Source organism: Globicephala melas, chromosome 10 (genome assembly GCF_963455315.2).
Source record: "Globicephala melas chromosome 10, mGloMel1.2, whole genome shotgun sequence".
Taxonomy (NCBI): Eukaryota; Metazoa; Chordata; class Mammalia; order Artiodactyla; family Delphinidae; genus Globicephala; species Globicephala melas.
In genome coordinates, this window is record NC_083323.1 from 102,202,990 (window position 1) to 102,229,089 (window position 26,100).

A 26,100-nucleotide genomic window follows, 5' to 3' on the forward strand; every position below is an offset into this window, starting at 1 on the left:
CCTGGTGGCAGAGCGGTTGGGAATCCGCCTGCCACTGCAGGGGACACAGGTTCGAACCCTGGTCAGGAAGATCCCACATGCCGCGGAGCAACTAAGCCCGTGTGCCACAGCTACTGAGCCTGCGCTCTAGAGCCCGCGAGCCACAACTACTGAGCCTGCGTGCCACAACTGAGCCTGCACTCTAGAACCCGCGAGCCACAACTACTGAGCCTGCGCTGTAGAGCCCACGAGCCACAACCACTGAGCCCATGCACCCACAGCCCGTGCTCCACAACAAGAGAAGCCACCGCAATGAGAAGCCCACGCACCGGAACGAAGAGTAGCCCCTGCTCGCCGCAACTAGAGAAAGCCCGAGCACAGCAATGAAGACCCAACTCAGCCAAAAAAAAAAAAAAAAAAGGCTCATGTGGGCCACAGAGTCTAATGTCACAGAATACAGAAAGGAGAAAAAATGTGTGTGAAGATTCATTTTGTTACTAACTTGTTATTGATTTAAGGGGTGAGAGAAGGGCAAGGAAGTGGCCAAAGCTGAGTTTCCTAAGGTATCTCTGGACAGTTCTTGATTAAGAAAAGGACTTTTGTTTTCAATTCACATTTTAGGACAATATTTACCTTTTCCAGATACCAGAGGATCACGGGTCACTGGTACAGTGATGTCTAAGCTCCCAAGGGTTAGACAGTCCAAAGGAAAAGATTCACCAGATGGCCACAGGGTTCTTGGAGATGGAAACAGGGAAGGAAGGAGGAGATAAAGCAAGCATAAGTATGCTTCCTCTGGGAAGACCGGCTGTAAAACAGGAGCAGTAAGATGCAGCTGTCTCAGGAGGCTGGCAGCTAATGAAGGAAAAAGATCTCAAATCTCCAACAGGGTTGATGACGACCCCCTCCACCTCCACCCCACACACCAAGCAAACTGACCAGATCTGCCTTGGCTCCAGGCCACAGAAGATCTGCCTTGGCTCCAGGCTCCAGGCTAGATGGCTCCAAGACCATGATTTTTTTTTCAACTATCTTCATGGAGAAAATCTCAGCTGTTTTCTCCAAAGCAGAAATAAACTGAGAAGGCTAATCTTAAACCAGCTCTACAGAACATACTTTCCCTTACCAATTAGCTTAAGAGGGTATGGGACTTAGGCAAAATTTCCCCAGCAAAACACAGTTTTCTCTGGTTCAAACACTCCTCAAGGCCAGCCCTCTCATTCTGCTGATTCCTACTGAGCTCTGACACCATCGACCATCATTCCCGCAGCTACAGCCCTAATTCCTTCACGAGGGAAGAGTCCATCTGGTTAGAAATAAAACACTCAGAGAAAGGGAATACAACAAGCTTCATTTCCTTATGCTTAAGGAATACTGCAAATTCCTGAGCTACACTCTGGCAGGCTCTTGAAAGGGCCCAGCCCACAGCCTCTCCTTGCTTACGCCAACCCTGCCCTGGGGAGGATCCCCACCCTGTCCAGGGTGCGCTGACGGTATAGCCAAGACTTGAGTTTCGTTTCTCCCAAAGACCAACTGCCGATAACCAACTGCCATGAGACCTATGGGCTCCAAAACTCCAACTACTCTGGGCCCAAAGCCAGCAACCTACCAAAGTTTTTCTACAGAAGACTAATTAATCTTCACTCAATTCAGTGCCAACGAGATTAGGCAGTAAAGTCCTCAAAGCACCTAAAGGGCCTGCTCCACATCCACCATGTCCTAAAACACCTACAGCGCCCTATGGCCACCTTCAGCATCCTTCTCTGGTCCAGCAGCGGCGAGCTTCAGGTGACACGTTGTTCCTTGCCCACCACTGGATTTTCTGAAACCCTCGCCCAAGTTTTCACAGGCATAATTCATTGCTACTTGACCTGCTGGCTCTGGTGCACAGAAGGCGAACGCTTTGGTTTGCTCCACAGCCTGAAATCTAACATCTGAGAGAACTCAAGTGCTCCGTAGGCGATATCATTAGGCACTACCTACTGCCTGACCCTCTCACCACTGTGGCTAAGGCAGGCCTGCCTCTGGGAAGCCACCCTCATGAGGAATGCCCTCTGCCCTCTCGTGAACTGGACGAGCTCCGTGCCTCAGCCATGATCACCACCACTCAGTGCCGAGCATGACCAAGTGATCTGGGTACATTTCACCTTCTCAGGTTCCTACTTTTGGGTACAGACTGAGTATATCACCTTCAGGAATATCACTCACTTCGGGACAGGGAAAAGTGAATGTATCTGTTCAACTTAAATAGATATCTGATACAGACACTGGACATCAGACATAAAGACCTTGTTAAAGGACCTTAAAGTAAGCAGCCTTATATCTCAAAAGACGTCTGACCAGAAGCCCCAGAGTATCTCAAATCACAGTGTGAGCACAGTAGGAATTCAACAAATGTCACACTGGGATGACCTCAAACGGATGGCCTCTCTTTGTGCTGACTGCCTACCTCCTATGGGCAATTTAGCCCATTTGTTCATGTTAAAGCCTCAATCCCTGCTAACAGCAAGTTTTTTTTTAAACAACCCAGTGTGTGACAGGCACTGACATACAACAGTGAGAGTGGGCAAGATCTTTGCCGTCGTGAAGCGTACGGCTCCTGAAGAGGAAGTCAGCGATAATCAGATAGTGAACCAAACCTGCGTCATACACCGCAAGCCAACTGCATCGAGTGGCATTTGGGCTGAAGGCAGGAAATCTGCTTACCTCCTTTTCAATCATCTGGATAATTTGGGGGAGAAAGCAGAAGAGGATAAAGAGGCAAGAGACTATACAGACAACGGGAATCATTACTTAACCACCTCTCCCACTGAACCTTCAAAAGCAACCATTGAGAAATGGCCATACTGCGAGATTTTAGTTTCACCGAAATTCCTGCTCACCCTGTAATCATGTGTTAATAGAGCAATAAAATGGCCAAACAGGGCTTCCCTGGTGGCGCAGTGGTTGAGAGTCCGCCTGCCGATGCAGGGGACGCGGGTTCGTGCCCCGGTCCGGGAGGATCCCACGTGCCACAGAGCGGCTGGGCCCGTGAGCCATGGCCGCTGAGCCTGCGCGTCCGGAGCCTGTGCTCCGCAATGAGAGAGGCCACAGCAGTGAGAGGCCCACGTACCGCAAAAAAAAAAAAAAGACCAAACAGCTAGTGGGGGAAAAGTCATGGGCTCCAAATAAATAACAAGCTGGGTAACCGGCCTCTAAGCCCTTGAGAACCTGAGCTCCTCACCTTAGAGCCTCGCACCAGAAACAGATGCGCTTGGCTTGTTCCTGGTCAGGTGTTGGACGCCCTGGGCAGAGCAAGTGCAGAGGAGCCAGGTGAGAGCCCCAGCTATGCCAAATTCCTGACATGAAAACCTGCAGGACCTGGCTGAGAACCAGAAGAACTTTAAGCAGGGCTTCTGTTGCCCCAAAAGAGCAGCGCCCAGGCAGCAGAAGTTGCACAGTGCTTAGTTGCACAGACTGGACCGAGTGTTTTCCTTAACAACTTTGAGGTATAACTTACATACCATAAGATTCCTCTGTTCTAAGTGTACAGTTCGATGATTTTTTAGTAAATTTACCAAGCTATGCGACCATCACCACAACAGAGTTTTAGAACATTTCCATCAATCTCAGGGGATCTTTAATAACTCCCAAATCTGAAGATGATTATGTTATAGTCAGGTTTAAGGGGCTGATGAATACGAAGGTAGTATCCACTGCTCTTGCTGCCAATTCAGCAGCATGAAGGGAACTCAGTGCAGCCACACAAAGGAAGCCACAGCCGTCTTGTGTCCGCATGAAAAGATGGGCTTGGCTTGGGGACCTGGAAACGTATACAATTTTCTTAAAAAGTCACTAATGCTGAGAATAGTGCTTCCCAAACTACAAGGAAGAGCCCCTTAATCTGTTTACCTTCCCTGGCACCCTGCCCACAATGGCTCACTGATGCTAGTGCACAAATCTCTGCTCACCTCGACAGACTGTGAATACTAGAGCCAAGAACTCAGAAACTTTTCAAACAGGCATTGTCCCTTCGTCCTGACAGCTGTTTCACTTTCAAAAGCACAGTGTAAAGGGACGGGGCATGAATCTCAAATCTAATAATTTTCCAAATCACAGATCAAACAAAAGAAATGAAATTTATGAAAAAATCCTCTGACCTTTAAAACATAAATGCATAGGCATCTTAAACTGATGCTAACTCACGGGATTATAGGGTTTTACATCCTATGACATCCCGAGATTGATGTTGGCCTAAGCCGTCAATGTTTCTTCACATGCAGAATGTAAGCAAGAGCAGCATGAAGGGATAGTGGAATCAGAAAGTTAGAAAACGTTAGCAGACTGAAGGTCTACAGCTTCCCAACACACAACGGAACCACACAGAAGTGCACACCCTTCCCTGAGCCCGTCTGGCGACCGCGCCTTTAGCACCTTCAGGACGTCTGGGCCCTCCTACCGACAGCCTGGCGTGGAGAGGGGACACCAAGAGAGGAGGGCGACTCTACAAAGAGCCACGAGAAAGCCAATCTGACAAAGGATGAAGGACTGCACAGAGCAGCTCTCCTCCCCGGTTTCTTCCGGACGCTCCTCGGACCTCTGCCACACTGAAGACCACTGAGGGCCCCCAGGCCTCCGTCCCTGGACCTCTTCCTTTCTGTTTCCTTCCGCACCTTCTCTGTAACTCTCTCCTGGGCATCTCCAACAGAATATGCCAGGGCACCCTCACGTGTGGTTTCAGGAAAAACTCTTCATCTGCTCTTCCAAACTGGTCTGTCCCCCGACTTGCAACCCCTGTAAAATTGCCGTCCACCCGAGCCAGAGCTCCAGGCACCGGCCTTCACGTCTGCCCTACTCCGCATGTCCTTCTCGTCGCCCCCAGAGTGTCAGGGGCTGTGCTGCGTGTGGTACCGTAGGGAATGCAGAACGGGACCGGCTAAACTGCCATCTGTTCTTCCTAACTTTCTCTCCACATACCCCCTCCTTGCCAACCTCGCTGCCCTGAACTTTATTATCTCTACCTGGACTCTACCTAGATCTCCTAAATGCAGATCCTGTCTCAAGGTGGGGTTTTTTATTTTTACTTTTTTTGGTAATATATATACAAAATTTACCATTTTAACCATTCTTAAGTGTGCAATTCAGTACATTCACAATATAGTATAATAATCGCCAGAACTTTTCATGACCCCAACAGAAACTTGGTACCCGTGAAATAATGACCACTCATGTCCCCCCTTCCCTGTACCCGCTGGTAATCTCCATCCTTCCTTCCGTCTCTGTGAATGTGCCTTTTCTAGGCGCCTCGTATAAGTGGAAGCAGGTGATATGTGTCCTTTCGTGTCTGCTCGTCTGGCTTAGCACAGTGTTTACTGGTGTTGTCAGAGGCAGCAGAACTTCATCCCTCCTCATGGCTGAGAATGTTCCGTTGTATGTGTATGTTCATCCACCAACGGACACCTGGCTCATGTCCACCTTTTGGTTACTGTCACTAACGCTGCTATGGACATGGGTATACGAGTTTGTGGACCCCGTCTCAAGTTTGAAATTCTAATTCGTATGCTGTGTTTCTTCCAAAGTGGTCTTTCTAATCAAATGTCACCATGCCACGCCTCTGTTTCCGCATTTTGAGACACGCTTGCTTCGCTGATGGACTAAATTCCTTGGCGGCCAGAGCACTTGCTTCCCCTCCATCCCCCTCACTCGCTGCCCCTCGACACACCTAACTCTTCCCCGTGCGTCCTGTTTCACCGCCGACGACACGTTTCTCCACCCCACACACACAGTCAACCTCCTCCGATCTTCTCTGCACCGAGGCCGATGATGGCTGTGAACCTACTCACTGCCCATCAGGGCTTCCTTCGGTCCACGTTCCCTCTGAGCCCTTCTCTCAACAACTTCACTCCTCCCTTCTCTGGGCACAGATTCCTCCTCTGTTCCCACTAGACTCTGTGCTCCTGGAGGAAGCGAGTTTCTCTCAGGTCTCTATCCCCAGCATTTAGCAGAGTGTCAGAGCCACAACAAACGTTCAGATCTCTACAGAATGAATTTTTGGTTTATGAGTATATACTTCTAGTGTTCAAGATAAACTATTTTTAAAAAGCAGCAGAAATACTTGTGGGTCCAATTTTTTTTTTTTTTTTTTGCAGTGCGCAGGCCTCTCACTGTTGTGGCCTCTCCCGTTGCGGAGCACAGGCTCCGGACGCGCAGGCTCAGCGGCCATGGCTCACGGGACCAGCCGCTCTGCGGCACATGGGATCTTCCCGGACCGGGGCACGAACCTGTGTCCCCTGCATCGGCAGGCGGACTCTCAACCACTGCGCCACCAGGGAAGCCCCAATATTTTATTTTTAAAACCATGAGTAAGTTGAGTTGCTAACTTCCAAACCTACAACGCATTAATTCCCAAGAAAGGAGCAATAAATAACCACGTTTTGTCCAAAGGCTTCCATCCTCAAACATGCCTGAACCCCAACTGTTCCCAGTTTCAGAAGGAACACACCTCCTTAAAGCCAAAGGGCTACTTGTAACCAAAAAAGTCTCATATCCAGAATATGTAAAGGATTCATAGTAAACAGTAAGAAACAGACACCCGACGAAAATGAAGCAAAAGATCTGACCAGGTATTTCGCAAAAAAAAGACACCCAAACTGCCAGAAAGCACCTGAACGGGTGCCCAATATTACTAGTCATCAATGAAATGTCAATCAGAACTGCAATGAGAAACTACTGCCTGCCCATTAGAATGACTAACAACCAGACACTGAGAACGTAAGCTGAACAACCAGAGCGTAAGCTATACGACCACTTCGGAAAACTGTTCAGTAGTAGTTCGTAAAGTTGAACACACTCTACTATAAAACTCAGAAATTCTACCCTTGAGGATACTTCCGAAAGAAATCAATGTCTATGTTGACCCAAAGACAAGTACAAGAATGTTTATAGCATTTTATACACACACACACACACACACACACACACACACACACACACGTATTATATACAGCATTACAGTTCATAATACTCCAAGATGCAAACAACCCAAATAACCAACATACAAAACGAGAAATAAGCAGCAGCCACGGAATACTATGCAGCAGTGAAAAGGAATGCACTACTGCAACATGCAGCAACGTGGATGAAATGCATAGATCAATGGTAAGCAAAAGAAGGCATATTAACACAAAAGAGAACACAGTGTCAGGCTCCATCTCTGTAAAGACCAAGGACAAACACAATTTAAATCTATGGAATAGGGAATTCCCTGGAGGTCCAGTGGTTAGGACTCCGCACTCTCACTGCCGAGGGCTCGGGTTCAATCCCTGGTCAGGGAACTAAATCCCACAAGCTGCAGTCAAAAAACCAAAAACAAACAAAAACAAATCTATGGAGTGGAAGTCCATCCAGAATAATGGTTGGGGGTGGTGGGGTGTTGTTACTGTCTCAGAAGGGGCAAGAGGACGGGCACCTTTGGGATCCTGTCCTGGACGGTGGTCACACAGTGTGGCAGGCAGTGCCGGGTTGGCTTGGTTCAGCTGGGAACTACGTTTCCCAGAACCCCCAGAGTTCTGAGTTAGAACTGGCCAAAAACGGAACTCGCGTGAGGTTTGGAAGACGGACTGGACGCAGCAGCCACTCCTCTACAAAGGTCTCGGCAGTCAGATGGGGCGATGGACAGAGACAGAGAAGTGCGCAGGGTTCCAGCCCGTCCTCACTCTCCCCCACGCTCCACCCAGCTCTCCCTTCTCGCCCCTTACCCAGACCAACACACACCCGATGGACCCCCTGGACAGCAGCTCTCCAGGAGCTCTGACCTGTCCACCCACACCAATTCCTCAGGCAGACTGGGGAGTGACTCCCCTGTGACCTCCAACCCCCCATCTGGACTTTCACTGTCCCAACACCTCCCACAGTGGGTAAGGCCTAATTTCTGTAATAAATCCCTTAGCCCCTAAATTTCATATGGCTAGACTCCCAGCTGAACACCCTTCTGGATACATACAGAGGTTTATACATATATACATCTGTGTGTGCGTATGTTGCATACTTAGGATTTGTGCATTTTAAGAACATACATTATACCACCATTAAAAAAAAAAAAGTCAAAAAACAAACAAAAAAAGGGTATTTTTTCCATGCCCTGAGAGAGCAGTAATCCGAGGGCCACCCAGCAGTGCGTGCCAATGGAATCTACACTACACCCCTCACATCAAGGAAGAACCGGAAGAAGCACTGCTTGGCTAAGGTCCAGCAGACAGCTAGGAGCCTGGTGGGCGTGGCCAGAGCCTGGATGTGTGTTTCTAGACACCAACAGGACACATGCTCCCTGTCTGGCAAGCTGCCGACTCCCTGGAACCAAGTTCCATAGTCCAGAGGGGGTTTTCCCTTTTGAAGGGCTAGACTCACCACAGTCAATGTGCACCTGAATGCAAGTGAGTTAGGAGTCTCAAATGGGCGGAAAGGCACCCACGGGGCGGTGCAGAGACGAGGCAGAAGTCCCCCTGTGAATCCAGAGCCCGCACTCTGGTGCTGCTGCTACAGCGGTCTTAGGTACAGAGGCTCCTCTGCACCCCAGTACCCACACGAGGATCAGTGCATACATGGGCATCCCCAAAGTCACTGTTTTCCAAAGACCAACGTGTTTTGCCGACTTTTACTCCATTCAGCAAATCACTTATTGACTATATGGTATATGTCAGGTCCTACGCTTGGCACTGAATTTACGTTGGTGAATAGAAACACGGTGCTTGCACTTGTCTGCTGGAGGATACAGACAATAAACAAGTAAGCAAACAAGCATACACAGCTGACCCTTGCACAGTGCAGGTCTGAACTGCGTGGGTCCACTTACACACAATGTTTGTGAATAGTAAATACTACAGAGCTACGCGGTCTGTGGCTGGTCGAACCTGCAGATACTGGGGCTTCCCTGGAGGTCCACTGTTAAGACACTGCGCTTCCACTGTAGAGGGCAAGGGTTGGATCCCTGGTCGGGGAACTAAGGTCCCACATGCCGCGTGGCACGGCCAAAAAACTGTAAGAACCCGCAGATACGCAGGAGCCAAGGATCAGAGAGCCGACTGTAAATTATACACAGATCAACCCCCGCGTTGTTCAAGGGTCAACGGTAATTACAAAATATGAGTGCCAGGAAGGAAATACACAGGTTACGGTGACCTAGACTAATAGGAGGGGACCCAAGATAAGTTGGTCACAGGAGCTTCTCTGAGCAGGTAACTTACAGCAGGTCTGAAGGACAAGAGGGGGCTTGGGCCTCCCCTCTAGCGTGGACGAAGCCCGTCCCCGACTCTCCCCACACTGTGCAGCAGCACTGCATGCTTCACAAGGTATTTCCACACAGGTTATCTACTTCCTTCTCACACAAGCCCATGAGCATGGAAGGCAGGCGCTCGTGTCACCGCCTGTCCTGAGTCACACGACGAGCTACCAATGGCACCATGGTTAACTGGTTATATTCTCTCCATTACCTCCCTTTGCTTCCTTTCATCATTATTTTTTTTTTTTCCCGGTACACGGGCCTCTCACTGCTGTGGCCTCTCCCGTCGCGAAGCACAGGCTCTGGACGTGCAGGCTCAGCGGCCATGGCTCACGGCCCAGCCGCTCCGCGGCATGTGGGATCTTCCCGGACCGGGGCACGAACCCGCGTCCCCTGCATCGGCAGGCAGGCTCTCAACCACTGCGCCACCAGGGAAGCCCTCATCATTACTTCTTTTAAGTGAGGAACTCTTCTACTACAGGTCCTTCCAAGGACCCATCAATCCTCTGAGGATATTTTTTTAAGCTGGAAAATGCCAAAGTCTAGCTTTCCCACATCTACTTCAGTCCCATACTTATTGTAAAAAGACAAGCCCAGTCCAAAGCAGGAAAGGAAAAAAAAGGATGACTGCTATCAGAGAGGTAGATTGCTTACTGTACCACGTCCCACAGTGACGTCTATCACAGTGCCTGTAAGGTTCAATTGTACTCCAGGAACCAGTTTATATGACCGTCTCCAGATCTGTGAGTTCCCAAGGACAAGGACCATGCCATATCTTATTCCCGGCATTAAAGCGGTCAAGATATGAAGGAACAAAACGAACCACTTTTAAAAAGCCACTATTCTCTTCTCCCTCTTTTTTTTTTTTTTTTTTTGCGGTACGTGGGCCTCTCACTGTTGTGGCCTCTCCCGTTGCGGAGCACAGGCTCTGGACGTGCAGGCTCAGTGGCCATGGCTCACGGGCCCAGCCACTCCGCGGCACGTGGGATCTTCCCGGACCGGGGCATGAACCTGTGTCCCCTGCATCGGCAGGCGGACTCTCAACCACTGCGCCACCAGGGAAGCCCCTCTTCTCCCTCTTGTAAATGATTATAGCCACTAGATTTCAAGCTAAATGTAAGACTTTACAATTACTCCCTGCTTTGGAAGGAAGAGGTTTAAGAGACTTTTGGGCCATCTCTTACTGATTATAATACCTATAACCATTTATTGAACTGTCCTCGGTGCCGAGCCACTGTGCTGGCACTTCACAATAATCTTTTCATTTGGTCCTCACACAATCCTATAAAGAACTCTTATGATTTTCATTGTGTAGATGAGAAAACTGAGATCAGAGGGTAATTAACTTGCCCAGCTAGTAAGCTGAAAATGACAACATTTAAACATAGGAATGCCTCACTCTAAAGCCCAAATTGCCCCACCTCTTCCCAAAGGTCCCTAGTGTGTCAAAAACAGAACACAAGGACCTCCCTGGTGGTCCAGTGGTTAAGAGTCTGCACTTCCAATGCATGGGGCGCAGGTTCGATCCCTGGTCAGGGAACTTAGATCCCGCATGCCGCACGGCGCGGCCTTTAACAACAACAACAACAAAAAAAAAAGGAACACAAATTCTAGGAAGACCAGAGCACCCAATGGGAAAGGACGTTGTTCTGAGCCTTGGACGCTCCATGTCTTGACTTATTACACCACCAAGGTCAGCAGGGCTCAGCTGTGAACACTAGCAGCTCCACACACTTCTGAGGAACAGACCTGGGGGCAGAGTGGGGCTCCTTTACAATGTTGCCCTTGCCAACACTAAACTTGGCGGATAACTGTGATGAAGTCTGGTGCCAAATACAATTTTGGACAAAAGATTTGGGTGTCAAAAGGTTTGAGTTCAGTCTAAGACGATGCTTTGATAACCGGAGTCTGAAAGGACTAAATGGCAGTTGGGCAGACGGTGGGACCACTTCTCACTTGTAAGGTAAGTGTACTGCTCTCCCCACCGGTGCTCCTGGCTCTAGATGAAATCTCAAGGACATTCAGCACTTGCAGCAAGACCCACCTGGGTAACAAGTAACACAGGACAAAGACACATCTACACAGGCACTGGAGCCCATGACTCTGAATGAACACTACGCTCCTGTCCCTGGCCACCACATGGAGCAGTGATAGCCCCCAGTTAAGGGGAAGGGGTGCAGGGGCTGAAATCCAGCCTGCGACCCCACTCAGTAAACCATACACCTGGCGAGGGGTAGAACCCACATATAAGAAGGGGTGCACACAGAGGTGCCACAGGGGAGAACGATGGCTGTGCATCCCTGCCATCCGAGGCCCATGAGAACTGTCTGGACCACAGACAGTGAAGTCAGCCAGGGAAGGGCTCCGACTCAACTCTGTGTTCCTTGTGAAGAACCAAGCAAAAACTAAAGAACAAACCCGGACGCCTGTCTCTGCAACTCTGAAAGGTGGCACCAGACAATCATTTCCAAAGGAATCAAATACTTCTTTCCACACTTAGAAATGAAAAGGCCTTCCTGGCTAGAGAGTGACTCAGGAAACTAGGCTCCTATTTTTATATTAAATTAGAGCGACTGCCCTCCTCTAAAGCAAACGGTCCCATCCACTACTGCCTGTCAACAGGCACCTCCCTCAAGACAACACAGAAACATTAGACACCCATTCGAGAGACATCTGGAACCATCGACCCCACTGCACACACTAAAGATCTGAGCCCCGTCAGGCAGACACAGGAGTATGTGCTGTATTTACTGAAGGACTAACACTCCTCCAAGAAGCCCTACAAGTCATGTCATCACAACCAGTAGTCCTGTACTACTTCTGGGGAGGAACACGCCTCCAGATCACTGGAGAAGGTCCCTGGACTTTCCAACTCTGAGGCCAAGGACAAAAGTCTGGTCAAGAAAGTGCCACAGTCTGGGTTTGGTTTAGTTTTGTTTTTCAAACATAGAGCACTTTTTCTTCCTTTATTAGCAAAATGAAATAATCAAACTGTGAATAATTTATTTGCTAAATCTTTTAAAGATTTTCACTTTTATCTTTTTTTTTTTTTTTTTGCAGTACGCGGGCCTCTCACCGCTGTGGCCTCTCCCGTTGCGGAGCACAGGCTCCAGACGCGCAGGCTCAGCGGCCATGGCTCATGGGCCTAGCCGCTCCGCGGCATGTGGGATCTTCCCGGACCAGGGCACAAACCCACGTCCCCTGCATCGGCAGGCGGACTCTCATCCACCGCGCCACCAGGGAAGCCCCACTTTTATCTTTTAAGTAAAGGTATACACATGTACTAGATTTTCAAGACAAAGGAAATGAGTAATAATAATTTCATCACAGGTTATAAAAAACATAAAAACAATAATGTTGGGACTGTGGTGACTGACTTGTTCTAGTTAAGCTGATCTGCATAATTTATTTAATGAGAATAAAATGTCATAATTAATGATTAACCAAAGATAATCTAAAATTAATTACCTTATTTTTTGTAATATAAAAAAATCTCAAGTCCTATATGTATCTAATCAATAAGGGATTGTTAATATTGACTATCATTCAGCTTGCTATGGTTGGGTTTGAATAAAAGTGAAAAAGATTTAGCAATTGTACTGAGTAATAAGTGATCAAGATTACCACAAGGACTAGTGCCCACTCTTCTCAAAGAGAACTGACCCCAAATTTACCAAACCCTTTATTGTTACTTTCAGTAGTCAACACCAAATGTTTTAAGACCCCTGAGCTTCTTGTGTCATCCCACTATTACCCCCATAGGGCTCAACTTCCTGTTCCTTCTCTCCTCCCTTCAATCCTCAAACCCGACCACTGTGCCTTCTCTAACTATGGTGACATACGCAGCCACCTCCCCTACACACTCAACCTCATCTCCAGAGTTTCCTCTCTATCCTTGCTTCAAACAACTCTCCCCTAAGGCACATCCTCTTTGGTGTTCCCAAGCAGGGGCTTTGTATTAGGAGCTGATGTGCTTGGTGTCCACTGACCCCCACTGTCGCCTCCAGACACTACCACTCCATCCACTTATACAAAACAGCACTTCTGAGGACCATGGTCTGATTTTTTTCAATGTGTCAATCAGCTGCCATTTTAATAACCTTTCTGGGCCAGTTGAACACAACTTCAAAAAAACAAGACTTCTTATAGTTGACAAGCATTTGTGAGTCAGCCTATGAAGAAGAGAACTGATCCTGATGAAGGCCATTAAATCCATAAAACACAACTGAAGAAAAGCCAAACTCAAAGATCAGAGGGAACATGGAAGGACTACTCCCATGAGATAATCAAGTCCAGTGACAGAATATATGAAAGAGGGCTTCCCTGGTGGTGCAGTGGTTAAGAATCTGCCTGCCAATGCTAGGGACACAGGGTCGAGCCCTGGTCCAGGAAGATCCCACATGCCGTGGAACAACTAACCCCGTGCGCCACAACTACTGAGCCTGCATTCTAGAGCCCGCGAGCCACAACTACTGAGCCCGTGTGCCTAGAGCCTGTGCTCTGCAACAAAAGAAGCCACCGCAATGAGAAGCCCGCGCACTGCAATGAAGAGTAGCCCCCGTTTGTCGCAACTAGAGAAAAGCCAGCGTGCAGCAACAAAGACCCAACGCAGCCAAAAATAAATTTATATATATATACACACACACACACACATATATGAAAGAACACAACATTCTTAGGAGAAAAAGAATTTTCATAAAACTTCATCACGAGGAAAGAGGCAAAGGTAGCATAAACCCAAGGCTGTGTAAATACAGAAGCAAGGGCAGCCTCAGCAGGGATAGAAAAGGGAAACTAGGCTGAGAAGGGGGAGAAATTAGGCAGAGAATACTCAAGCAGCTAAAGAACAATTTTCTAGACCTATGGACTAATTTCTCAAAGGAAAAGCTGTAAACCCTGCCTCTGACAGGCCAGTGTCAAATGTGTACAGAGAGCTACCTATCAGGGTAAATAACATAAAACAAGCCCAAACAAGCAAACCCTCACCATGTCAGATCCTGGCAGAGCAACAGTCAGTCTGCTCCCCACACCTGCTCACTGAGAACGCCCAAGATGCCCAGCTGTGCGCAGAGGCCCCAGCACCGAGGACCGGGGGGGCGGGGGGGCGCGTCTCCCCCCACCCGCCTCTGGCACAGCAGGGGCTGGTGCAGCATGACCACACCCACGGCGGCTCCTGTTCTCGAGTCTTCCTCTTGGAGACTGGGGAAAACGAGACTCAGAGCTGTTCCACAGCATCCCTCTCTAGCCTGCCACTGCCCGAGGAGACCCAGGGGTTCACCGTTAGAGACGTGAATGGGAACACTAATGCCACTGTCACCAAGCGGAAAAGCAGGCATCCTCACAGGTGGAGACGAAGCCTTTCCACCAGTGGTGACGAGCGCCTCAAGCACATCCCCATTCTGTTTTTCTGGAGGACAGCGCCTGGGGCTTGGACAGGCTCCCATCAGACCCTACAACTGCGCTCTTCCCAGCGCTCAAGGGCTCCCCTGCAAAGATGGAAGCTAGAGAGAAAACAGAGACCAGCAGAGCTTCAAATGCCACACCAGGGCGACAACTGTCATTGTTCATAAAATTTAGGCAATTCCCTATTTATGGGACATAAACATTCATGATGGGAAAGAACTACCATGTGCTTCAAGTGGGCCACTTTTGGGGTGTGTGAACTAAGACAGGGACATTTTCCTATACTCTGATATTAGCTATCTGTTCATAAGAATCACCAAGGAACCTGAAAAAAATATTACCAGTGTAATATTCAGGCCTTACCCCAGAGCCATCAAATCAGAATCTCTGCAGCGGCGGGAGGTCCCCCCACCGTGATCCTCACGTGCTAACAAGGCAGAGAAGAAGGGAGACAGAAGGCCAACCTGGGAACATGGCACACATGTGGCTGAAAAATCAGAGTTTCGCCCACTTCAGACGGGCTTTCTCCCCTATATACATGTTACCACCTCATCGGCAAAGCCCTATGAAACCTCAAAACATGGTAACGGAAGGAGAAGAGCTGCCCAACAAAAGAACTGAGTCACGCTCCACCGGGCTTGAGGGACTGCCTTGCTTAGCCTCTGAGGGTGCTTTGCTTAGAAGATGTAAACCAGCTATGATGTTCTGTCCCTCCTAGGTGATGTTACACCACAACGGTCTGAAGAAGGCCCAGTGACTGTATGTCTGCAGGGAGCACAGTCCACGTGGGTGAAGGCAGATTAATGAGTGACGTGGCCACCAGGCCAGCTGGACTTTCCTTTCACCTGACAAGTCAAAGCCCTGGGGACCCGCAGAGGGTAAATATAGCCTGGCCCCACCAAGGGCCGCTCTGTGGGTAGGCAGGGACGCCTGTCCAGTCCTGTCCCTCTTACCAGAGTGGTGAGCCCTTTCCGGGCAAGCTTTTCGGAAATGGTCATTAAGGTCAGTGCTAATTCATGTCTGACCATGAGTCTGAGAAGAGAAAGGTGGGTTGGAAAAAATGTGTCCTGAAGTAACTTTTTGGGTCCTTTGGCCATGATCATATGAGAACCTGAGACAGGCTTTCAGATGCTCAGAGACAGCAACGGACCCCTGACGGAATGGACTGGTGTCAGCAGCTGCAGAGACCCCTAAAGGAGCCTGGCCTCTCCATGAGGCCCCCAGACACTCAGAGCAGCTGGAGATGGCAGGTGTCCCTTAGTTCCAGCAATTCTCCCGGGCAGTACGAGGTGAGCCCAGCCCAGAGACAACCAAGGCAGTCCTGCCAGGCCAGGCCCGCTCTGCTGGAACCCTAATGGCCCAACTGCACCACAGCAGGCCCAGGAAGGTCCAAGGTGAAGGCAAATCTCAACAGGCCCACTTAAGAGTAAATTCACATGGAACTTTTGCTCCTTGCGCTCTTTAAATCAGAGGCAAAATTCTGCGGCTGTACCATTCCCTTAATCTACGTTACAGTTGTCACCCTATAGCTAAGTTTACCTCTACGATGAAAGCATGCTGACAGCAAGAGTTCCCAAGCTCTGTGAGGAAACAAGTGAAATTTTTCCAATTATTATTTATTTTCCTGAAATTAACTCCTCTTCCTACCCTTTCTTGGGCCACTAGAATAGTTTCCTTGAAAATGCCTCTAGGGACTTCCCTGGTGGCACAGTGGTTGGGAATCCACCCGCCAATGCAGGGGACACGGGTTCGAGCCCTGGTCTGGGAAGATCCCACATGCCACAGAGCAACTAAGCTTGTGTGCTGTAACTACTGAGCCTGAGCTCTGGAGCCCGCGAGCCACAACTACTGAGGCCACAAGCCACAACTACAGAGGCCACGAGCCACAACTACTGAAGCCTTGCGCCACAACTACTGAAGCCCGCGTGCCACAACTGATGAAGCCAACACTCCTAGAGCCGGTGCTCCACGACAGGAGGGGTCACCGCAATGAGAAGCCCACGCACCGCAACTTAGAGAAAGCCTGTGCGCAGCAACGATCCAACACAGCCAAAACAAAAAACAAAACACAAACAAAAAGAAAATGCCTCTATCTTTCTCTTAACAGAGAAGATTAAGGCAGAAACAACAAAATCCCTTCAGTGCAAAAAGTACTATGTGCTCTCATGAAAAACAAAGGCTCTTTCCAGGTATAAGAAGGCTCCCTGTTCTAGGTGCCTGTGACTGAGCTTTAGAAATAAATCAAAGCTATCTGCAGCCACAGCTCTGCTCTCACCTTTCTCTATCCCCTTTGATAGCATGAACTAGAAGTAACAAAAGAGCAAGAGCTCTGCTGTCTGCTTTTTGGGGGCTTGTCCCACAGAGAAAACAGTCAGTTTGAGCTTTATGCCATGACATCATCAGCCACCAATCAATGCAGAGAAGGAGCAGGTTTTGTCTGTGGAACCAACCACTGCAATTGTCAAACTGCAAAAGGCAGTGCAGGTGTGAGGTAGGGTTTTCTCTTACCCTGTTTCTGTTAAACTATAAAAGAAAAGTGAGAAGAAGAGGGAAAAAACTTGTCTATGGAAAAAATAAAGAAACCCCCAAATTCCCTAGGTATTAGCAACAGACCATCCAGGACCCTACACCTGTGCAAAGACTAACAGTAGAAGCCTTTGTTCTGTGAGGCACTGAATGGAATCTTCCCAGGGCACCCCCTGCCAAGAAAACAGTCAGCTTTAGGAAAGTTTTTTTTTAACCTGAGCACACACGCGCGCGTGTGTTTTCAAACAGGGTTCCAAAGTAGTGAAGGGAGTATGGAATAAAAAGAAAATACTTTAGTTATCCAGACATTAGTTAAAATCTCTACCCAGAAACTACACACTTTTTACTTGTGGATCACAGCTGGAGGTTCTTGGGAATTGCTTATTTTCAGTCCATTTTCGTCCCAGAAAATGCTGCCCATCTTATTATGAATGAAGCCGTTTAGCCAAGGTTAGAATATGCAAGGAGAGAGGGGTGGCAGAGGACACAGGGCTCCGAGAGTGGGGGTGAGGGAGCAAACTCACAGAGCAAACATTGTTTACGACTGCCAGCCAAGCTAATGTGGTCTCTCCGCCTGTTCAAGCAGATTATTACAGTAAGTCCCAAACAATCAAGTCAAGGCAGGGAGGGGGCTGACCCAGCCTACGCTCTGCGGATGGCACGAGGGCAACATTCCATGCAAGGTTCGCCCGGGCCACAGTCTGTGCCAGCTCTTCTGGGGACCCACCAGGCGAGAGTGCTGGACATAGCCAAGCAGTAAGGAGGACAAGCTCTCAAATCAGATTAAAGGCCGAAGCGACTAGGCTTCCAGAGGCAGGCACTACACCAGTCCACGTACAGCCACGTGAGAAGGCATGAGGGAGGCACTGCAAGATGCATTTTTCAATGAAAATAGGGTGCAACCGCACATGCTGGGAGAGGCACAGGCTGCTGGGTCCTCACACAGCTATCAGAGGATGGGGCGGCCACACTGCTGGGGGTGGAGCAGTCACTGAGATCACCGTACGATTTACTTCTGACAGTGTCACTGCACCCTCTGAGCTCCTAAACGTTAATATAAACGACAAATATACTATCAGAGGCCATTAAACGGAAATGTCTCACAAGCAGTCAGACTTTTTTTTAAACAATCAACGCACGCTCTGATGTTAACTTCAGGCCAGACTTCCCCGGCTCTCCTCCCAGGGTGCCACCCCATCTCCACCCTCTCCTCTCCGGAGCGGCGCCCTGGTGCAGGCCTCCACGCTGCCTGCCTGGCTCAGCTGGGACTAAGTCTGAAAACCATCCGGGGGCCTGTGCTCCCTGTCCCTCAGCCACTGAGGGACATGAAACCGATATTCAGGACACCCTGGCTCTGGTCCCCCCAGAGGCGCACCCTGCTGTGAGCCCCTGAGCGGGACAGTCACCTGCTACAGGAAGAGGGGCCTCCCTCATTGACACTCCACAGTTCCCTGAACAAAACAACAGCAAGATTAGCAGGGGAAACTGCTCTCTTCCACCGGACAAGCTACTCCGTGAGGCTCAGACATCAAGACGTAAAGAGGAGTCCAAGGCTCAGGGGACAGAGGGGCTCCAAGAGAGCAACGGCCTCTCCACACAGGCCTGCCAGCAGCATCAGCGTGCCCCCATCCCACCATGTGCACCCCCAGCCAACCAAGAATGCCGTTCCAGCCCGGCCCGCCTCATCAAAGACCACAGAGACCGGAGAAGGAAGGGGCGAGAGAGAGAAGAGGCTACACTTACCTGGCTGACCAAGATAAAGGGATGGAGTGAGTGAGAAAGGCCAAGCACCACACGAGCACTTCACTGTCGCTCGGGACGGTGGAAGATCTGGCCACGAGCCACGCCAGGGCAGGATCAGGGCCGGGGGCAGCTTTCGAGAGAACACAGCTACTTTCTCAGGTCACGGGAAAAGGGAGAAACAGGTCCAGAGGAATACACTGCAATACCCTTATGAAGTTGTTCAAAATCTAGTCTGCAAGTCAGGACAGAAAATCCTCCCTGGTAAAAGCAAGGTGTTGATACTAAACGTGAGAAGGAAGGAGTGGCCACAGGTGTAAAGGACCCAGGGCGAGTGGCGTCTCAGCCTCTAGGTCTTTTCCTTGGAGGCCCTCTGGCCACCCCGGGACCCTCACCGGCTCTAATCACAGGAGCGCCTTCTACATCTGCACTAGAGTCCCGAAGGCCAGGGAAGGCGTCATTTTCTATGGTTGGTGGGGGGAACCCCTACTTTTTAAAAGAACAGAAAAAAGGGGAACAAGGCAGCTTGTCTATCAATTAGAAAAGCTGGCACTACTGGCTCTTTGACCCTCAGCTCTGCAGCTGGTACGCCTCCTGTGTGAACAAGAGTGCAGGCTGTGCACAAACATGACCCAGGGGAGTTTCTTCCATTTAGTGTCAGGAGAGTTGCCTTGTAAATGGGACACCTCCTTCTTCACGTGTGTGGCAAAGACCTCTTGTGAAGAGCCTCTGTGAGAACACCTATCCACAGTCCCAGAGCATCTCAGCACCTGACACACGGAACCATCCTAGTGTCACACACACACACCCGGAATTACCAGGGGACACACATCTAAATCCACCAGGCAATTTGGGAGCATTTCTCTTATCTGGAACATACAGTAAAAACCTGTGTTTTGTGGTGATATCTGTCTCTTTCTTCCTTTTAATGAGGGTTGATTTACTTTCTCTTTGTTCCAAAAGCAACACTCTACTTTGAGCCCGGTTATCACAGGAGGACCACATCTGAGCTGAGGGAGCAGTAAGCTGGTTCTTAGAAGCTGCCTATTTTTAGTCTCTGGTCCTTCCTGACCTCTTCCCAAGGGAAGGCCCCTCCCTCTGCTCTCCGGCAAACAGCTCTGCCAGAGCACAGGACACTCATACCAAGCGGGAAGCAGGGGGCTGGAGAGCCCTGATGCTGCCCCTCCACACGTCAGGGAGGACATTTTTTAAATCACAAAGAAAGTGGGAGCGTGACTCAGAAGAGAAATACTGTACAAAAGTCGTTTGTCGTCCATCTAGGATGGGAGCACAGCTCTGTGCCACGCAGCTGGACTGGACATCTGTCCTGCATCTGTCAGGCACGGTAACCTCGCAGCCCACAGCACTGTTGGCAAGCCTGAACCAGCCAAGACGGCCACTCACCCCGCAGAGACCGAGGCCACCCACTGCCATGACCGCGACTCCCCAGACATGGCCTGCCTTCTGCCTTCACCAAGCAGGGAGTGTAGAGGAAAGAGGAAAACACCCGGACACCTGCCTCACTCTGAACTCCAAGATATGCCCTCCTTTCACGAGACTTCACAGTATTTTATACATGTAGCTGTTACAGAATCACCAACCTGAAGAGTGAATTCTGCTAATTCCAGTTTTCCACTGACTTGTCATTGTAAAATTTTAAGTATAGAAAGAAGTCTCAATCCCCTCAAGAGTTAAACATTTTTTAACTTGACTTGTAACAAGGTTCAAACATAGTAGGTGAAATATGAATAGATCCAATGCATAAGACAAGGTAAACAGTCTATTTTAAACCAAGAGCAAAGAAAATGAGGAAAAGAATTTGAAAAAGAATATGTGTGTGTGTATAACTGAATCACTTTGCTGTACACTTGAAACTAACACATTGTTAATTAACTATACTTCAATTTAAAAAACGGGGGGAAAAAACCCAAACAAGATGACTTTAAAAAAAGAGTAAAGGGAAGTGACAGTCCAGCTGATAAACTGAATGATTTTCATCTTCAAAGAGCTTGATATCTGTGAACTCACCCCCATATGTACACCCCGCCTTGCGGGGGGCACACCAGCAGACAGCAGAATACGACCCGGGCCTCTGCTTCAACACTAAGTACACGCACCGTATCACACCAGCTCCCAAAGCTGACCTCCGATGCCTGTACCACCCCGCTCCCATCCCACCACCTGCCCCAGAAGAAGAAATCATTTCGTAACCTGGCAAGTCCCCCCTTCCCCTCCCGGCCCAAAGGAAGGGCAAGAGCTTGGGGGAGGACTCATCCACTGTGTTGCGACAACCTTGCTGACTTTCTAACTGCATTTCTGAGAGCTCCCAGGACAGTTCTTTAGGTCAGCTTCCACCATTAGTAGTTCTGTGCATCTGTTTGCAGCAGCATAAACCTTGGGGCGGAGGGGGCAGTGGGGGCACAGTCTTCCAAGGCAGCTGCTCCCCTCACAGCCTCACACCTCAGCCTGGCAGCATTTGGTACCAGGCACCTCCCCGAGACTGGTGTTCCTGGGGATACTGAATACAGAAGATAGGGATTGTCCTCCAGAGCTTAGGGCACATCCCGGAAACGATGAGACCACAAGGCGGGCAGATGGAACATGACCCTTAGAAAGCTGTCCCTATTTCAGCCATGTTATAAAACAGTGGATGTCTCAAAGGCTAGCAAGAATCCAATTAAAGCACTTTAAAACTTCTAGCGATTTTTGAGTCCATGAATGCCTTCATTTGTACCATCTGGCTACCACTTACTGAGCATTATGTGCCAAACACTGGTGTATGCTTTACCTACATTATCTCATTTTATCTTTAGAACAACGTTGTAAGTATGTTGTCACCCTCATTTTAGAGATCAGACCATTAAATTAGGGCTTGAGAGAATAATCAAGGCCGCATACCCACAGTAGGTGAGGGAGTTGGGAGAACTTATCCACCGAGGGTTGGCTGGTTCCAACGCCTATGCCCCTTCCACAAATGTTGCCGCACTCAGTGCATTCAAACTTATTGTGCGTCCTCTTAATTTTCTTGCTCTTTTAGCAGTAAATTTTTATGTGCATGCATGTCACATCTCTCATACAATTCCCTACATGCCGACAAATGTTTCAAATGAAGGGTGACTGCCAGTCAGCCCACAGATGTTGACTAGTGCCTGCTCAGCGCCGAGACTGCATCAGGTACTGCCAAGAGATCAGAAAGGAAAGATAAATTTGTAAAGGGGAGGACAAAACACTGAGACTGTTAACTGCTAACACTAGGTGATAAACAGACACGACAGGAGGCCCGAGAGCAGGTGCTCCTCTGCGTACACCCAGCACCCGAGAGTCCTCCTAATGCAGATTCAGACGCCACAGGTCCGGGTGGCGACCTGGGAACAAGCTCCTAAGCAGCAAGGAGCCAAAGGATCTCAAAGGTCTACCTGGGCTGGGGTGCTCTGGAGAAGGTAAAGAAGTGAATCAGAAACAGCCTTTACATTTAGAGGACTGAGTAGAACTGGAGAAGTTTGGGATACAGTGTTGGGAAGAGAGAAAATAGTATTTTAGATGGAGCGAAAATATTCAGGCAAAGGAGAAGCATGAAACACAGTCATTCAGGGGATAGCTGTCTGTGTAAAAAAAAGATAAAAATATTCCCAAACTGTATCACTACTTAGGTACCAAGAATTACGAGACTTAATTCTCTTGAAGAGCCCTGAGTGGCCTGAGAGTAAGTTCGAGGTAGGGAATAACTTCAGCGTGTTGGTCTAATAAAGGGCAACACCCGTGATAAACATCTTGCAGAAGGCAGCCCCAGCTACTCGGCTACTTGGTGCCCCTCCGAGGTTTAAGGCCATGAACTTGGGCGCACACCCAGCCACTAGCCAAAGAATGTTCATGAGATATTTTTAAATGCTTGCCATCCCGTAATGACCAGGAAAGGAAATCCCACTGTCAGCTCCACCCTATGTCGGCCTCCTAACACGGGTCTCCCAGAAGAAGGGCCAGAACAGTGGTCTCCAACTGTGCCATCTGGTGACGTGGCCCAACTTCCGGGCTGGGTCACTTCCTCTGCTGTCTCAGACCAAGTGGCTCTGCCGCTGCCCAGTAAGCTCCTCAGCAAACAGAAATGAAGGCCCAGATGCAGGAGGGGTCACCAGGATGCCCCGACAGCATGCACGCTCTGGGAAGGCAGGGCAGCGCGGCAGGAGCGCAGTGCACACCACAGGGACGGGGTCTGAACCAGGGCTCGTCTCATAGGCCACACAACTGCTCTCAATCCATTTGTACATTTATAAAATGGAAATCACAATCCAAGCCCTGCCTACCCTACTATTGCAAATCAATTTCAGCAATGTCTGTGAAATGCTTCCTAAGCTGTGAAGCACTATAAAAAAACAATTCCTTACTCTTAAAGGGTCTGAGAGATAGAGAGGCCCTTTATGACACTCTCCCTTTCTTGTCAGCACCCCACTGTCTATATCTGGTATTTAATATCCCTTTCACCAAAGGAAAAACTCAAAGCACAAAGAAGAATCCACAGGCCTGTTCAAGGTCAAACACCAAATACGGGTGTTTGGAGCAGTGAAAGCCATGGCTCAAGGTTGCCACGAAGTTAAACATTTTTCTGTTATGGTAAAATAAGAGAGCAACTTCCTAATTTGCCCTAGAGGTTCAATGTTTTAACCCTTCCTAAAGGTGCCCTACAGAGTCAAACCACTGGACTCACACTTGTGTGAACCAACCCGAGAGCCTAGGTGGAGCTGATGGAGGGTGGACAGGACTGCAGCACTGACCCGACAGCTCCTTGGACCACACCAGCCATGCGAGCAAGGCTGCAGCTTCCTTTTCTGTAAAGACAGGCCAGGACTAGCTAAGTGATTAGACCTCCTGTAGGCAGCCAGTCCCCAACACCCAGAACAGGCAGAAGCTTCTCTGAAATAGTTAGGTGCTTGGCCCAGCACCTCCAAGACCCATGCACCTCCCTACAGACCCTTCAGACAATCGTGTGTTCTAATTTCCTTAAGGCACCGCTAAGTCCCAGCATCCAGACTAGAAACCTCTGGAGTAAGTGACCAGCTCCGACATGCAAAGGCAGCCTCCTCAAATCTCCCACCACATTCTACTCTCCCAGGCTTTTAAAGTTTGCCACAATTCTAGAATTGAGAAGGCAGACCTAAGCCAACCTGGGTACATTTGGGGGAAGGGAGGGAGGAGTGGAAACAGAAAGAGGAAAACATCAAACAACCAATCAGTCACGCTGCAAAAACCCTGAGCTTTTATGATTTGTCGTTTGAGGAGAAGAGCTCACACAAGCTGGCACGTCCCGCTTGGCAGGTGCCCACTCAGAGCTGAGGCGCACGGTCCCAGCAGAGCACCTGACGAGCAGAAGGCAACCATCCGTGCGCGACGTGCGTAAGGCCCGGGAAGCCTCAGTTCAACCCCAACTCTGTCCCTTCTCCATCCACGTGGCTCTCCTGGAGTTTCTTAACCCGTTTCCTTTTCTGGCCTCAGAGGAGGCTGGAACATATGTGAAATGCCTCTCACAGTGCCAGACACACAGAAAATACTCAATAAAGCCTGGAGATGAGGATGATGCTGGTGGGAGTCCGCCTTCCAGCCTCACGTCAGGAAACTGAATTCGAAAACCTGCATCCAAGAGATCTCACGAATGCGCTATTCTTAGTGGAAAGTCATCTTGTGACATGTTCCCTCCTCTTTCCTATAGAAGGGAAGTCACCTGTCTCCAGGCACCTGAACCTGATCTGAAGACAGACAAAAACATTCAGCTAACCTTCTCTTGTATCCATAAGGCCAGAACCAGACTCCAGTGGAAAAAATTAAGCACGTGACCACCTAAAATAAACTGAACACAAGAACCTCTGAAACCAGCCCTCAAAAACAACTGAGAGGGGACTTCCCTGGTGGTCCAGTGGTTAAGAATCTGCCTTCCATTGCAGGGGATGCAGGTTTGATCCTTGGTTGAGGAACTAAGATCCCGCATGCCACAGGGCAACTAAGCCCATGCACCGCAACTACTGAGCCCGTGCTCTCTGAAGCCCGAGCACCACAATTAGAGAGAAGCCTGCGTGCTGCAACGAACAGCCCGTGCGCTGCAATGAAAGATCCCGTGTGCCGGCGTGCCTCAACTAAGACCTGATGCAGCCAAATAAATAAATTTAAAACAACAACAACAGCTAGGGGACGGGAGTGGGGGACACAAAGCAACTCCATGTAAGCCAGGAACACCCTTCCCTGGGAAAGAAGGGAAATGACAGGCACAGCCAGGCCCCAGATATGGGTAACCTCCTGAGCCCCAGGCTTCCCATAAGGCGCTGTGTCTTAGCTGTCCCAATAACCAGTTGTGATGCTGGGAGCAGGGGACGGGAGGGATCAATATTCCAATAGCCAACAAACAAGAAACCCCTAGTTTTAGTGCTTGAGAAAAAGAAGAATCATTTAAGGAACACTCTGGGGAAGAAGTGTGGTGTTTATACAAAATATCATGTGAGGAAACTGACTGTGAAAGGTGGTGGGAGGTTACCCCCTGCTATAAAATAAGCTCCACAAGAGTAAGGATTTTTCTTTGTTTGGCTTGCTGCTATCGTCTCCAGCACCTAGAACCATGCTTGGAACACAGAGGCACTCGGACACTCGTTGAATGAACGAAATAAAGAGGAAGCAGCAGCTATGTGACGTGGTTAAGGGCATAGGCCATGAGTCAAACAGAATCAGATTCAGATCCTGGTTTTGTTACTTAAGTCTCAACCTCTCGGAGAGACAGACAATCAGAGCACTGGACGGGGACTGGGAGCTGCAGACCCATTCCACCCTAACCCCTAACCCTAACCCTAACCCTATCCCTAACCTTAACCCCATTCCACCCTAACCCTAACCCTAACCCCTAACCCTAACCCTATCCCTAACCCTAACCCCATTCCACCTTAACCCTAACCCTAACCCCATTCCACCCTAACCCGCACCATAGTGTGTCTGCTCCGCCCCCGCATCCTCTCTATCCCTGCGTTCCTGTGGAAGACATGCCCACCCACCCCTCTCTACAGGGAGCCTTCCTTCTGTCCTGCTCAGGAGACGGCGGCATGACTATCAGTGCAGCCAGGGCTTAGCAGGCAGACCAGCACTGGGAGAAGCTAGTGCAGCAGGAGAAACAGAAAGCATCTAAAAAGGCGCCCAGCTGAGAACCCACTAAAATCTAAGAGCCA

At 49.3% G+C, this 26,100-nt stretch overlaps 1 protein-coding gene across 29 annotated transcripts in view; it reads right to left on the minus strand.

Moving 5' to 3' along the window:
• Positions 1-26,100, minus strand: part of MICAL3 (microtubule associated monooxygenase, calponin and LIM domain containing 3) — a 193,529-nt gene that overhangs the window by 116,577 nt on the left and 50,852 nt on the right. Inside the window, exon 4 of one of the 29 annotated variants that reach the window (XM_060306677.1) lies at positions 613-716. The exons of the other annotated variants lie outside the window; for them this stretch is intronic. The gene's annotated coding sequence lies outside the window, so the exon portion shown is untranslated. The remainder of the gene's footprint in view (positions 1-612; positions 717-26,100) is intronic. 29 annotated transcript variants of the gene reach the window in all.